General features: G+C 34.1%; 1 long non-coding RNA gene across 1 annotated transcript; it reads left to right on the top strand.

The window, feature by feature from the left end:
- The first annotated feature begins 9,037 nt into the window (after positions 1-9,037).
- On the top strand, positions 9,038-11,770 carry LOC125421136 (uncharacterized). The gene is made up of 5 exons (XR_007239312.2): positions 9,038-9,562; positions 9,676-9,864; positions 10,224-10,321; positions 10,467-10,670; positions 10,886-11,770. It is a non-coding gene; the product is annotated as an uncharacterized LOC125421136 (long non-coding RNA).
- The last annotated feature ends 5,280 nt before the right edge of the window (positions 11,771-17,050 follow it).

The raw sequence follows: 17,050 nt of genomic DNA, 5'->3' as shown, positions 1-17,050 counted from the left end.
CCAGGAAAACTTTATCGAACCCTCCAATGAAAAATCCGGTAGAACCTCCCCTGAGGGTTGGACTTACCACAAAATTTTCTTGCACAAAAAACACTTCTAGAAACATCCCCTTATTCCTCCCACCTTACTATAATTTGTTTCCACAAATTTACAGCACTCTAAAATAATAACAGGGAATCAGTAAGCAATTAAGCAAATATTTGTCCAATCCATATACAGAGCATTATACAAATAAATATGAAATTAATATAATGACAGATGAATCAATACAAGATGGAGAAGAAAAAGGGAGGAAATGCTTCTTGGACTTTCGACAATGAACTGAGATGTCGGGCTCACTCCGGACGATCAACGTCTCCTAACCTAGGCTTAGAGGAATGAAATTTAAAAAAATATGAGATGCTAATCATCTCAGTGAGTAACTCAATAATAATAATAATAAGGTAAATAACTTAGTTAATTGATTAATAGGAAATAAGTAAATAAATGATATATAGTTAAAAATAATATTTTCTCTCAAAACCCTTACAATTTACTCAGTTGGAAAAGTTTTTCTTTTAAAACATTTCGCAAAACCCAATCTTTTATGCCCCAAAAATCAAGAAATAATTAATTTAATAAATAATTAATTAATTCAAATACGAATAAAATACAATAAAATAATTTAAAATACTTGCATTAAAGAAATATAACATAAAAGTGAAATTCAATATATAATTCGTAAAATGTGATTTAATAAACTAAAATAAACAGTATCAAAAATATAATTTAAATAATTACAAACGATCATGTAAAATAAGTGATAGAAAAATACTATAATATTCATTTTAAATATTCAACCAATCTATATAATATTTTTATGGCAAGATGCATTTTAAAAACATTGATTTAAATTAATTGACATAAGATATGAATAAATATATTTTAGAAAAATACTGATTGGAAATAGGTAATAAAACAAATTAAATGTATTTAATTTAAATACGATTTTAAAACTTTGAGATTTGAAATTTATATCTGAAAAATAATACTTGATGCACCACACTATATAGCAATGATGCCCTACGATACCCAGTGCCCCAAGCACCATCCGGCAGGAGGTTAAAGAGAGAAACTTGCATATGGTTGCTTCGGCGTCCCGACAGTGCCGCTGCTTAAACCGTCATCCCGACCATGGAGGGGGGCGGCTTGTGGCAAATATCAAACTTGCCTGCCCTCGGTCCAATAGCATCTCACGGGAGATATTATAACTTGTGCGCTCATCCACATACACAGTACAGAACACCAGTACTGTATGAGTGCGTCTAAATCAAATAACCATATTATTTTAAAAATAATAACTTTTTTTTTCAAAACTCACCATGAGAATCATACCATTTTTCAAATTTACAATCCCACATTTTTTCTTTAATCCTGATCATAAATCCATCACTTTAAAATCCATCAATTTCACCACAAATAAATGAATTCCATAATATTTAAATCAATAAAAATATTTTTGAAGCATGATACTTTTAAAACAAATATTTTTCTTCAAATCCTTAAAATCAAGCTGTACCAAAAATGATATTAAAAATTATATCAAATCCCAATGCAATTAAATTCGTATCAATCACCATCATAATGCCAACATTAAACTTAACAATAATTTAAATCAAACTTTAAACCATGAATATTAAGTCCCAAAATATATTTTTCCACCAAAACACATATTAAAAAAAATTATCATAAATTAGCAATATAATTCTATATAGAAATTCTTTTAATATCAAATACATAAAACCTATTTCTCAAATATTTAATTATGAAATACTCCAACAATGAAATTTAATAATAATTAACAAAATCCCAAATTCATATAATCCTTAAAACCAAAATATTTTATAATGCACAAATATTCAATTCTAGTCAATTTTGGCATCAAAATTTCACATATAAATTTACTAAATATTTAATATATGAAATATAATTTCCAAATTATCAACCCAAAATAATTTTGAAGGTGGGTCACTCACGTTTAGCATGCAATCCAACCAAGATCCTCCATAGGATCAATTCTACGGCTCACACGTGCTCCTAAAACAACAATACTTCAAAAATAGGGTGTCTATGGAAAGCTAAGGAAACGAGGATCACATTACCGGCCTCCATTGACCCCAATTCTGCCGGTGGTGGTCGGAGTTTGCCCGGGAAGTACCGGTCGAACTTCACCTCCTCATAACTCACGAACCACTTCGAATTTAAACAATTGGAGACCATATTTGAACTCAGAAGACCCAAAATAGGGGGAAAGGGATGGAAGATTGAACTAGACTGGTCAGAAACGGCGAGAATTGCCAGAAAAACAAAATGAGCTGCTGCCGACTTGAACTGCCGATCTGGGCGCGTCGGTGATCGGCCGACCACCAAGCTTGGCACCTGAGCTCATGGACGGATGGGCTTAACCGTTGGCCGGTGCGTGTGGCAGTCCGGTGGCCGAAAAAGATGCAGTAGGGAGAGAGAGATATTGACGGGAAGGAGAAATGAAGAAAGAAGGTGAAGAAGGAAGAAGAAGAAGAATGAAAGAAAGAAAGAAAGAAGGAGGGGCCCGTGGGCCTTTTTTTCCCACGTGGGGGAAGGAAAAAGAAAAAAAAAAGAAAAGAAAAGAAAAAGAAAGAAAAAGAAAATAAAAGAAAATAATTAAATAATATTATTGTATAGAATAATAATAAAATAATATGGTATTTAATCATGGTTGACATGTGGCATCTCACCATTATGACAGATGGTACCCTTTATTAAGTCACACGTGGCACACTGTTCACATATTTAAAAATAATATTAAAATAATACTGTATTTAAAAAATTTTACATGTCCATAACTTTTAAACGAAATATTCACATCAGGTGTGCCGCTAGTGTATGGACTCATACCGACGAGTACTTCACGCCTGTACATGAGTCAAAGCTCATATCCTCAAAAATAAAAAAGTCAACTCCAACACCCTTAGACAGTTTGGACCTCAACTTGTTTTGCTCGTAACTTTCAAATCGTAGCTCCATTTTTTACGTGCTACTAGTCTATGAACTCGTGCCAACGTGTACTTGTTAATGGGATCTCGATCAATGTGAAATTCCACCAGGAGCAAAAAGTCAACATTTGACCGCTTCTCGGTCAACGACGATCAAACCTGATCAACCTTGGTCAAATTTGAGAAATTTTCGGTATACTTCGAGACGGGTGTTACAAGTTGAAGCTATTGTTAAACCAGAAAGGTATACACCTATCAAATTTGATGAAGATTCAGAAGATGAACAGACAAGGCAACAGTCATTAAGTCCAAGACACAAGAATATAGCTTCACTTGGATATTTACTTACCCAAGATAGAGCAAAGAGACAAGTTAAGCCAAATAGAAAGTAAATGTGAAGTCCCACATCAGTTGAAAAGGGGAACGAAGCATACCTTATAAGAGGCTGTGGATACCTTTCCCTTGAGACGCGTTTTAAATCTGTGAGGGCTGGGTTGTAAGAGGATTTCTCAGTGCCAAAGCGGACAATATCTCATATGGGTGGACTGAGCTGTTATAGTTGGTATTAGAGCCAAACCCGAATCGATGTGCCAGTGAGGACGCTGGGCCCTAAGGGGGTGGATTGTGAAGTTCCACATCGGTTGGAAAAGGGGAACGAAGCATGCCTTATAAGGAGTTGTGAATACCTTTCCCTTGAGACACATTTTAAACCCGTGAGGGCTGGGTTGTAAGAGGATTCCTCAGTGCCAAAGCAGACAATATCTCATACGGGTGGATTGGGCTGTTACAGTATCGCTATGTAGATTTCATGGCTTATGCTTTGGTAACATTTCAAGATCTCATGGATAATGAGCCAAGGAATTACTTGGAAGCTATGAAATCAAAGCAAGCTATACAATGGAAAGAAGTTGTGGTTGAAGAAATGAAGTCTCTTCATAAAAATAAGACTTAGGACTTAGTACCAGCACCATCAAACTAGAAAATTGTAGATTGTAAATGGATTTACAAGCTCAAGGAGGCCATGACGAAGTCTGATCCAATAAGATTCAAAGCCAGATTGGTGGGTAAGGGGTTCACACAAATGGAAGGCATAGACTATAATGAGATTATCTCTCTGGTTGTTAAGTATATAACTATTAGAGTCATGTTGGCTTTGGTAACTCAATTTAATTGGTAGTTAGAGCAGCTGGACATTAAGACAGCATTTCTTCATGGAGAATTAGAACAAACCATATACATGAGGCAGCCCAAGGGCTTTGAGGTTAAGAAAAAAGGTGGAGAGCTTGTGTGTTTGCTTAAGAAATCATTATATAGACTTAAGCAATCACCAAGATAGTGGTATAAAATGTTTGATTCCTTTATGGTGAAGGCTAGTTTTGAGAGAAGCAACTTTGATAGTTGTTTATATTTTAAAGATCCTATGAGTGAAAAAGCTGTGTACCTCTTATTATATGTGGACGATATGTTACTGGCAGGTCCGAATGGGAAAGTTATACACTTTGTGAAGGAATCACTCAAGTCTGAGTTTGATATGAAAGATCTTGAACAAGCCAAGAAAATTTTGGGAGTTACAATTGAGAGAAACAGGTTTAAATATAAGATGAAGCTTTTACAATCTTCATACATATAGAAAGTGATTTCTAGATTCTCTATGGAAGGTGCAAAACCTGCTAATATTCCTCTTGGTGGACATTTCAAGTTGTCAAGTGATCAATGTAACAGCCCAAACCACCCCCACACGATATTGTCCTCTTTGGGCCTGGGGAATCCTCTTACAACCCAACCCTCAAGGTTTTAAAAGGTCTCGCAAGGGAAAGGTATCCACACACTTATAAGCCATGCTTCATTCTCCTTTCTAACCGATGTGGGACTCAACAATCCTCCCCCCTTGGGGCTCAGCATCTTCACTGGCACATCGATCTGGGTACTGGCTCTGATACCATCTGTGACAGCCCAAACCACCCGCATGCAATATTATCCTCTTTGGGCCTGGGGAATCCTCTTACAACCATGCCCTCAAGGTTTTAAAAAGCCTCGCAAGGGAAAGGTATCCACACGCTTGTAAGCCATGCTTCGTTTCCCTTTCCAACCGATGTAGGACTTCACAATCAATGTCCATCTACAGACAAGAGAAGGAAGACATGGTAGCTGTACCATATTCAAATGCTGTAGGATCTGTGATGTATATCATGATCTGTACAAGGCCAGATTTAGCTCATGCCATCAGTGTCCTAAGTAGATATATGGCTAATCCGGGTAGAAATCATTAGGAGGCAATGAAATGGCTTCTACAGTATTTGAAGCAATCAATGAATGAAGAATTATTTTATAAAGGGAATCAAAATGGAGTTGAACTAAATGGATATTTGGATTCTGACTATGTTGGTGATAGGGACACAAGGAGGTCTATATTTTCTTATGTATTTACTTTGAATGGGAATTGCATAAGTTGGAAGTCTCAGCTGCAACCTGTGGTGGCCTTATCAACAACTGAATCTAAGTATATGGCAGTAATAAAGGTTGAAAAAGAAGCAATTTGGCTTAAAGGTCTACTGGTAGAGCTTAAAGCTTTTGACAAAGGAGTGGTGTTATATTCAGATAGCCAAAGTGCCATTCATTTATGCAAGAATCCAGTATTTCATGAGAGATCTAAGCATATTCAGGTTAAATACCATTTTATTCGAGATATGACAGCTCATCAGGTGTTTAAGTTGAAGAAAATTCCCACCGAGTTTAATCCTTTTGATATGGGTACAAAGGTGCTTATTGTTGGCAAGTTTAATACTTGCAAAAATTTGCTCCGAATTGGAGCAGGCTAATTTAGTGATAGTTAGTTGTTTGCTGGGATGGTGATGAGTTTTTATTAAATATGAATTTGAGGATTAGGTGGAGATATGTGTAACACCCCGTACCCAAAAAAAAAAAATATACATGATTAAACAAGTTTGACCAAATTGACTAAGTTTGACCAAATTTGACCAAGTGAATAATATATGGGTTCAAGTTGACTTTTTCAATAGCCAATATTTTTGGTTTGACTGAGGTACCATTGTGTAGATCTCATCGATATGAGTTCACAGACTGGCGGCACGCCAAATTCTGAGTTACGGATAAAAAGTTATGGTTCTAAGAAGTTTTAAGCATAAGTTTTAAATCAGTGCCCAAGCCAGTCCCCAGTTTTTGTCTATTAGTAATTTAGGCTCTATATAAGCCTCGGTAAGTGTGCCAAATAGGAAGAAAAGTCCAAAAATATCCATTTCCTCTCCAAAACCCGAGAAAAACACCCCAGACCCACGGACTCGAACCGACCGTTTTTACCTCCAATCGGTTTTACGCTATTTGACCCATCTCCGGAGACCACCTGGCTATAGGTGCTAGATAGAGAGGAACGGGGGATAGAGGTGAGCTCGGTCGCAAAATTTCACAGCCACCAGTCGCCGGATGAGCCCAGATCTGGCCGCAGAAGCCCGACGATCGAAAATTTTCTCTCTCCTCTTTTCTTGTGTTTTTCGGCCAACCCAGCTCGATCCATACCTCTATCCCATCATTTTCAACCCCTCTGAGTCCATTCCCGTGGTTAGATTGCTCAAAATCCCCACCATTTGAGAGATCTCTCAAGTTCAAGTTCGACCGAAACTTTACGTCAATTTTTCGGTCACCGAAGGAGTCACCGGACCAAGGTAAAACCACTGGTGAACTTCTTGTCTCTTGAGCTTTCTGTCAATATAAAGTTTGTGAATTTTGGAGGTCGTTTGATAATTTTTCCATTTTTGGATCAATTAGTTAATTTTCGGATAAGTTGGGGACTGTGTTTGGACAAAATTGGTCAAATTAGTTAAAATTGGAGTTGAATTAGTAAAATTGGATATTATTAGAACCCATTAGGTGGTTCAATTTCGAAATATTAGGCTTCAGGTGAAAATCCCCAATTTTGGGTACCGGGTCCTAAGGACAAGCGGTATAATTGGACTGTCCGGTGTCCAGTTTATGCAATTTTGTAGTACTGTAAATTATTTTGAGACATTTGAATTATACAAGTGTCTCTGGTTTAGTTGTTTGGAGCCTGAGGAATATTTTATTATATTACAGGCATTCGAGTTGAGTCTGGAGGCAATCCTGTAGAGGAGCAGGCATGAGCATCTACAGTACTGTGAGTGGTTATATTATTTTTAAATGTTTTGGGCATATAGTATAATATATATATGTGGTTTAAATATTTTACGTATATATCATTTGATTGAAATGTTGTTTTATGCATATATAAATATTTGTTTTCACATATATGTGTTATCATTTTATGTGACTTTTGATAATATTTTAAGTGATTTTAAATTTTAATGGGTCCATAAATGGACTTGTGGTATTTAAATATCTTGGTAATTAAATTGAGATTTTAAATCATTTTGGAAACTATTTGGTTTGAGAAACCAGATGAAAATCATATAATTTTAAGCACGATCAAATATTTTATAATTTTATGTGCTTAAAATTGGTTTATGGTGAATATATTTCACTGTGGTATTTTTGGTTTTCGTATGAGATGATGTTTTGAGATTTTGAAGTATTTAATTAAGCGGTGGAAGTTTAAATGTTAAATTATGATTTATGATACAGTATCCTTTAGAAAAGTATATTTATAATCTTACAAGATTGTTTCATGTATACTGTATTGGTTATTTTTAAATTGATGTACCATGTAATGCCAATACCTTGGATCAGTATTATATTATATTATATTACCGCGCGCTGGGTTTACCACGGTGCCGTGAGATTGGTTGCATCCAACAGTTATCTATTATTATCACGGACTGTGAGGTCGGGTTTATCCGACGGTTTATTATTATTACCACGGTGCCGTGAGGTTGGTATCATCCAACGGTTTATTATTGCCATGGACCGTGAGGTTGGGTACGTCCTGACGATTATTTATTATTTCCCCGACACCGTTCATATATTGAGGGTCGTAAGGTGGGTGTATCTTACGGTTTGCAGATTGGTACATCGTATGGTACATTGTATATGTTTGTATAGGTTGTTGATTTACAAATATTGTGGTAATTTCTGCATTTTCATATTTATTTGGTGGAACTGCATTTATTATAGTTTATGCTCAAATGTTTTTATCTGGATTTGAGACATTTCATAATATTACAATGATCGTTCATTCATACTTTTGAGCATCGGTTTTTATGATATTAATTGGGGTACAAGTTTGGGTTTTGTGAAATGATTTTAAACGGGGAACTTTTCAAAAGAGTGGAACAAGAGGTCTTGAGAGAAAGATTTTTCAGAAGTAAATCATTATTTTTCTATTATACTATGCCACTCACTGAGATTCTTTATCTCATGTTTTATTGTTTCAAATTCGTTCCCCTAGGCCCAGGCGGCTAGTAGCAGTCTACCTCGCACACAACTTACCGCTTGTTTTCTTCCACTATAGCAGCCGTATTTATCCTTTCTTTACCTATTGTTATCTTTTGGACTTATTTATTATTTATTTGTACTCATAGACTTTGTTGATACTCTTAAAATGCTCTGATTTTAAATATGGAACTCAATAGAAACCATAATACTCATGTGTGTTGTTATGGCCTGTAGTACAGTAGGCTGGTTGTGGACTTATTTTTATATATATTTATATATTTGAGGTATTAAAGTTAATGCTGGTGTTGATTATTTATGTTTTAAGGTGAGGTTCCATTGGACATTTTCTAAAGATTCTCCAGTGGAACTTCACTAGGCGGGATCACCCAGGAGGTCCTAAGAGGGTTCCCGGGATGGGTCCTGTCATATGTGAAGTATTAATCCTCAAATTCTGGTGTTTTGTTTTGTTTTGCTGCTGGTTTACACAAGCTGGTGCGAAGAAGAATGAAATTGAAACTGATAGAAGACAAAACGGTGCACTTCAATGCCACATCAGTAATGAAGTGCAAAACTGTAATTTTGCATCCTATTTTCACAATGGACAGATTATACGTGGTATATAGGTGGTCTTTTTCTTCTTCAAAAAAAGATAAGGCTTTTATTTTTCCTTCAGAGTTGCAGAGAGTGAGAAAAAGTTCCAGAAAATTGTTTTCTCTTCTTTCGTATTCTTCATTGTTGTTCTTTGTGAGGTTCTAAGTGAATCGAGTTGGGAAACAAAAGAGAGAGGGTGTAAAAAGGGATTTGCGTTGGTTTTGGGTATCTTTGTGATTCCACCCTTATAGATCTGAAACTAGACTTGTAAAAACTAGCAACTCAATAAGAAAAACAAAGTCTCTCACCGGAGCAGCGGGGACGTAGGCAATTTGCCGAACCTCGATAAATCTTGGTGTCTTTGAGTGATAATTGTTTTAGTTTTGTTCTTTGATTTCATAACAAGAAGAAGAGGAGGGTATTTGTAATGGGTTCATCGGAAAATGGAGAAGAAGTTGGGTTGTGGAAAGAGGGTTTTGATAAAGCTGCCAACTTGTGTTATTTCCGAAGGAGTTTGGCTAGCTGCTTCCTCTATGGCAAAATCAGCTAGTACTTATTCAAAAAAGCTCATTTCTGTGACATATATATTGCTACTGGTGAGTTTGCTGGTATGTTTTCATTGATTTGAATTGTTATTTTCATTTTTCTTAGAATTTAAGATGCAAGACATGCACATGCTAGCTTTAATTAAATATTCTCACTTTTCTAGCCGTGAGACATACGCTTCACCCAGTTCTTACAGTTCGGTTAAGCAACGGAGATTCCGTACACAACCTCTACATCTATATATATTTACATGCTCATATATTGACCGTACCCAAATTAGCTACTAGCTAATAATAAGCGGCCAATTTAATAAAATCGTCATTAATTCTGACATCACAAATGGCAAGTACTGGTGAGTACTCTTGTACGTAGTATCTATATATTCCATTAATTTCATTTGCATTGTTTTTTTACTTGGTCACCATGTTTTTCAATTTTGCCTTCTAATTAATTTCGTTTAAGCAGTTTTCTCTTCGAGCTAGCTATGTAATGTCAAAATGTCTCCTTTATGAAGCGAAATTGAAAAACGGGTGAAAGAAGAATATATTTTGCATTTTTCTCAATTTTCTTTGTACACTCCCATAAAGTAGTACGAAGGCACATAAAATAATTATATATGAGATTAGCTGGTGTATGATCAATGCATTATTATATATATATATATATATATATATGTATATATATGTATATATATATTGGTTTGATCTCCAGGTGAGAAATCTATGATTAGTATTCTGAGCATCGATGGTGGGGGAGTCAGAGGAATCATCCCCTCAATAATTCTCCAGAAACTTGAAGAGGAGCTCCAGGTCTTTTTCAAATTATTAACTTATAGATTCACGACCCACTGTGAGTGGGTCTGCAAGTTAATATTTAACATTTTAAAATTATCTATAAATATATATATATATATATATATATATATATATTTGACGAAATTTCTGTTTAAGACAGGAACTGGATGGTCCTGACGCTAGGATTGCGGACTACTTTGACTACATTGCCGGGACAAGCACCGGAGGCCTAATAACAGCCATGCTTACCCACACCAAATGAAAATAACCGGCCTCTATATTCTGCAAAAGATATTGTCAAATTCTATGAAGTTCATAGTAAAGATATCTTTCCAGGATGGTCGGAATCAGAAAAAGGCTCAACGTAAGTAGATCAAGAAGGAACTAAAAACTACTTTTTTTTTTTTTAAACAATAATAATATTAAGTTCAATTTTTTTGTTTTTTGGGTCCCTGCAGATGAAAGAAAAAAAATGAAAAAAGCATGCATACCATTATGAGGGGATATACAAAAAAAATAAAATAAAAAATAAAAAAATTTGACTTTTTTTTTTTTTTTTTTTTTTCAATACCTTGGCAGGTGGTTCGTTAAAGACTTAGCGTTGGGAATTTATAATAAACTCAAAACTTTTTTATAAATATGAACAAAATCTCGAACGTCCCGTGTACGATGGTGTTAATCTTCATCGCAAAATCAAATATATATTGAAGGAAAAAAGGATAAGAGATACACTCACCAATGTCATTATTCCATCTTTTGATCTCTTAGGCTTCCACCCCGTCAGCTTCACCACCGTAAAGGTCTTTTTATTTTATTTTTGCTGATATTAGGAGTAGAGTATTAAGTATTTCGAACTCCATTTAAGATTTTTGTCTGAGAAAACAATGCTAATTTTTTCAGTTAACATTGAAATTGGGTGATATCCAACATCGGTCTAATTCAGTTAGTTTTCGGTTTAGCTTTCTAAATTTTGCAGATTTGTTTGCAATTTGTGAGGTAATGAAGGAGATATCGAAAAATAAAATTTTTTCTTCCTTGAACAACACGGATTGCATTAGGTTTCTTGTACTTTCCCTTGGAACTGGATCTGCTAAGAGGGCTGAAAATTTGATAGTTGGAGATCCCAAAACTTTGGGGACTCTATCAGTGGTTCATTAGGCCAGACGGTATTACAACCCCATTAATGGATGTTTTCTCCACTGCAATGGATGATATGGTTGAAAACTACTTGTCTATTTTCTATGGATTCTCTGGCTTTAAGGACAACTATTTACGGATTCTGGTAAACCAATAATCCATTTAAGCAACTATTGAACACGAAACTCATACCGCGCTAGTATATTCCAATTAATTTTGTTTCTTTTCGTATTTCTAATGACCAAGTTTACATGATTAACTAACTATTCGATGTTAAATTAATGTAGAATATATATTATGCTGAATTAATGTTTATATTTAAGAATGTGAAAGACCGGTTTCGGTGTTTATTTAGGAATATTATACTGCATTTCTTTTCATTCAGCTTCTTCTTATTGGTTTCCTTTTTATCTACGATTTGTTTTTGTCAAATAGAATTATTTTACTCGTTGCCGAATTAAAAAACAACAAAAGAAAAATGCAATTAAAGACACTTTCTGCTTCAAAACAGATTGATATGAAAGGCTTGGGGGGAGGAGGACAAGTCAAAGAGTTTACTAGAAACGAATAAAGAAACTGAATTATGCTTGAAATTAACGTTCATTGTATATTATAATACCATAACCCATGGTATCAAGGTTTTTTAGAAATTCTACATCATAATTATTTATGATTTTTCGGTTAAGAATTTAGTTTATTCTTTTTCAATTCTATAGGCTCTATATAAGAACAGAATTTCAATAAATTTTGACGGAATATCTATGATTTTAAAAATTTCCATATAACGTTGTTTTGTATAGAAAAACTATTTTGTCCTTCAAAGGTTCAAAATCATATAATTTCAGGATTTAAACATTGTCTTATGCATGTCAAATATGAGATAAAATTTTGTATTTTGGTAATATTATTAATTAATAAAAGAACGTGATATGCAGTATGACTCAATCAAAAAACTATCCAGATCTATCCGTGACAATAAAATGATTTTATGACCCGGACATAAAACATATGGGACTAAAAAGAAAAGAATAGAATAGAAACCTAGCTTTTGAGAAAAGACAAAGAACCTCTTGACGTGTTATAACGGTTTAGAATAAAATCCCCTTCCCCCAAGTTGAAATAATAATATTAACAATAATAATAATAATAATAAAAGGAATGATTTTATGACCCGGACATGAAACATACATGAATAAAAAAAATAGAATAGAACCTTTTCAGAAAAAGCCAAAGAAACCTCTTGATGTGCTATAACCCTTGAAAATAAACACTACTCTAAAAATATTTATACACAGGCAATGCTACATGATACCAAATTTATTAATGAAATATTTGGTACTAATGATCTGACAGTTTATTTATACACAGGCAGTGCTGCATGATATCCAACGAACTTGAAGTGTATTATAAGTAGTTTTACCATTAAACAAGCATGTTAATACATATGGTAGTTTATTAATAGTTGATAAACTAATAATACTCCAAAATCATATAAGGAAAAACTAATAAAAATAATGTCTACTCATTGGATACCAAAAATTTTATTAATAAATTTGATTAGTCTAGAGTAGTCTTGGTTAATAAATTTGGTTTATGTTGCGGTACATGAGTAGTCTCCGTTATGTGTATCATGAAACAGCCATATTGTTTTGAGGTCAGTACCTTATTACTTTTGATGTAGGGGATTTTATCAGAACCAATCCCAAATTCCTTACCGGAACCCTAGACAAGCCCTGATCCTAAGGAAACCCTACCGGACCCTCCAATGGAAAATCCGGTAGAAACTCCCCTAAGGGTTGGACTTACCACAAATTTCCTGCACTGAAAATACACTTCTATATTCATCCCCTTATTCCTCCCACATTACTACAATTTAATTCCACATATTTGCAGCACTCCAAATAATAACAGGAAATCAGTGCATAATTAATAACTAAATGTCAAATACAGTATACAGAGCATTATACATATGAATATAAAATTAATACAATGTTAGATAAGAAAGCAATACAAGATGAAGAAGAAAAAGGGAAGAAATGCTTCTTGGATTTTCGGCAATGAACTGAAACATTGGGCTCGCCTCGGACGATCAACGTCTCCCAACCTGGACCTAGGGAAACGGAATTTAAAAATATGAGATGCTAATCATCTCAGTGAGTGACCCTATCTACTGTACAATTATAAAGCCACGATAATTATAGTACATTTGGTTAATTAAGAATAAATAAGTAAATAAATAATAATTAATTAAAAATAATATTTTCTCTCAAAACCCTCACCATTCCCTCCGTTGGAAAAGTTTCCCTTTTAAAACATTTTCGTAAAACCCAATCTTTTATACCCCAAAAATCAAGGAAAACAATTAGTCAATAAATTTCAAATAAAATACAAGAATTTAAGGATGCAAATTTATAATGGAAATATAGAATAAGACATCATTGGATACAATAAATAAAATCATAAATAAACTTATATTAAAGAAATTTGGCATAAGAATAAAAATATATCCAATATATAAATTATAAAATTTATTGTTTAAGTCAAGGAAATAATCAAAGAAACATTTTAAATAAATTTAAACATCTATATAAAACAAATGATAAAAATATAATAGAATTTATTTTAAAATACCAATCGATTTAAATGATAAAATCAAGGCAAATAACTTTTAAACATTAATGAGGATAGGTAATAAAATCACAATAACAATTTCATAAAATTTGTGTAAAGCTTTAAATTTAAATAAATAATAAAAACAACATTAAATATATTCTTAATTTAAATACAATTTCAAATATTTATTTTGAAATCTATGTTCTAAAAATCACTTGATGCACCCACTATATACCAGTGGCACCAACGGTACCCAGTGTCCCTAGGTACCGCTAGATAGGAGGTTAAAGAGAGAAACCGGCATACGATCGCATGGCATCCTACCGCTCTGCTGCAAACAGGCGTCCTGGCCATGGAGGGGAAGCCTACCCTCATCCGATGGCAACCATAGGAAAACCTCATAATTACCTGTGCGCTACTCACACCTACCTGTGCACTCATCACATTCACCTGCGCGCTAATCATATCCATGCAAAGAACACCAGTACGTGTATGGTGCATCTAAAAATCATAAAATCAGTATATTTATTTTCCAATCTCAAAATCTCATAAATATCATTGGATTTATTCCATCCAATTAAACTAGTAATTTTTCCACAATTCCTTTATAAATCATCGTTATAAATTCATCACATAAATACCATAAATTTCAAATCCATCAACTCTCAATTCCATCAATTTAAATAACCAAATTTTCCAATGGCATAAGATCAAGCCATTAATATTTCCAGCATAAATATTTTTAAAACATAATAATTTAAATCCATATTTTTCTCAAATTCTCAAAAATTAATTTAAATCAACATATCCTTTAAACCCATATAAACTTCATAAATAATTAAATTCCACGATTCCTCAATATATAATAAATTTAAAATAAATAATTTCCTTCAAATCCATACAATCAATCCATGCCAAAGTAATATTAAATCACATAATTTCATAAGTTTTAAAATCATATAACTATGCACAATAAATCTAATAATAAACATAACAATAAATTAAAGGAATTAAAACCACAATTTCTTTAATTCACAAATATATTTTTGGCGCCAAAACACACATTGAAATTATCATAAATTAACAATATAAAATTAAAGAGTAATTTTATTAAATCACTAACACATAAAACATAATTTCCAAATAATCAATTAACACAAAATATATAATTAATCAGCCAAAATAATTTTGAAGGTGGGTCACTCACCTCGAGCACGCAATTAATCCAGGATCTTCCATGGGATCAATTCCACGACGTACATGTGCTCCTAGAACAATAATATTGCACAACTCAAATAAATTAATATTTTATTCAGGTAAATAATACCCGGTAAATGGGGGGACTAACATAAACATTAACCAAAATTGATGAGTAATATACCGAATCGAAGCTTGTGGAACGAGGATCGCATTACCGACCTTCATTGACCCCAATTCCGCCGGTGGTGGTCGGAATTTGCCCGGGAAGTACCGGCCGAACTTCACCTCCCCATAACTCACGAACCACTTCGAATTTAAACAATTGAAGACTGTATTTGAATTCAGAGGACCCAAATTAAGGGGAAAGAGGTGGCAAATCGGACTGGGCTGGCCGGAAACCGCGAGAATCGCCGGAAAAACAAAATGAGTCACCGCTGGCTTCAACTGCCGGTCAGCCGGCCGCCAAACTTGGTGCCTGAGCTCGCCGATGGCTGGAATTCACCGGTGGCCGGTGCGTGTGGCCGTCCAGTGGCCGGAAAAAGTGCAGCAGGGAGAGAGATATATCGGCGGGAAGGAGAAAATGAAGAAAGAAGGAGAAGAAGGAATTCGGGGGGCCTGGGCTGTTTTTCTTCCCACGTGGGGGAAGGAAAAAAAGAAAAAAGAAAAAAGAAAAAAAAAGAAAAAGAAATAAAAAGAAAAAAAATAATTAAATAATAATAAAATAATATTATTGTATAAAATAATAATAAAATAATATGGTATTTAACCATAGTTGACATGTGGCATCTCACCGTTGTGACACATGGCACCCTCTATTAAGTCACACGTGGTACACTGTTCACATATTTAAAAATATTATTAAAATAATACTGTATTTGAAAAATTTTACAGGTCCATAACTTTCAAACCACATGTCCAAATCGGACGTGCCGCTAGTCTACGGACTCATATCGACAAGTACTTTATGACCATGAATGAGTCAAAGCTTAACTTTGCATGAATAAAAAGTCAAATCGGGCACCCCTGGACAGTTTGGACCTCAACTTGTTTTGCTCATAACTTTCAAATTGTAGCTCCGTTTTCAATGTGCTACTAGTCTATGAACTCGTGACAACGTGTACTTTTTAATGGTACCTCGGTCAATGTGAGATTCCATCAGGAGTAAAAAGTCAACATTTGATCCCTTCTCGGTCAACGATGGTCAAACCCGGTCAACCTTGGTCAAATTTGAGAAATTTTGGATGTACTTTGAGACGGGGTGTTACAATTTTATGAGTTGGTTATGGAGGTTGTAGATGTTTAAAGTTTAATAATAGGCATGTTATTTATCAATGGCGATATGAGTCGCTTTGTGAAATAGTATCGAACAAACATTTATGGTTTCTTTGATTGTAGAGGCAAAGTATATGGCATATTTTGAGACTATGATACATGTTTTGGTTGTACTTTTATTATGTGTCAATAAATTTTATGGTAACTCCGCAACTATATTATTTTGTTGAGAGTCTCATTTTATTTTGTACATGCTTATTACATTATAGTGGCAAACCCACTAGTAACAACTAGCCTATAGATATATTTAAGGAGCATGTATACCATATGGTATTGTGAAGCAATTGAGATTGCTATGGTTCAATCGAAGTTTTGCAATCTGCAATAATATTAAGTATTACGTTGTAGGCAATACATGTATGTATATCGATCATTATTACTATTGAGATGTTTCTTACACATATTGTTACTCCTTGTGTTTGTAGGCTTGCTTTCAGACATTTAGTCCATGTATATTGTATA

The sequence above is a fragment of the Ziziphus jujuba genome, chromosome 10 (genome assembly GCF_031755915.1).
Source record: "Ziziphus jujuba cultivar Dongzao chromosome 10, ASM3175591v1".
Classification (NCBI taxonomy): domain Eukaryota; kingdom Viridiplantae; phylum Streptophyta; class Magnoliopsida; order Rosales; family Rhamnaceae; genus Ziziphus; species Ziziphus jujuba.
The sequence above is the reverse complement of the archived record's forward strand: the minus strand, read 5'-3'. Positions and strand labels throughout refer to the sequence as shown.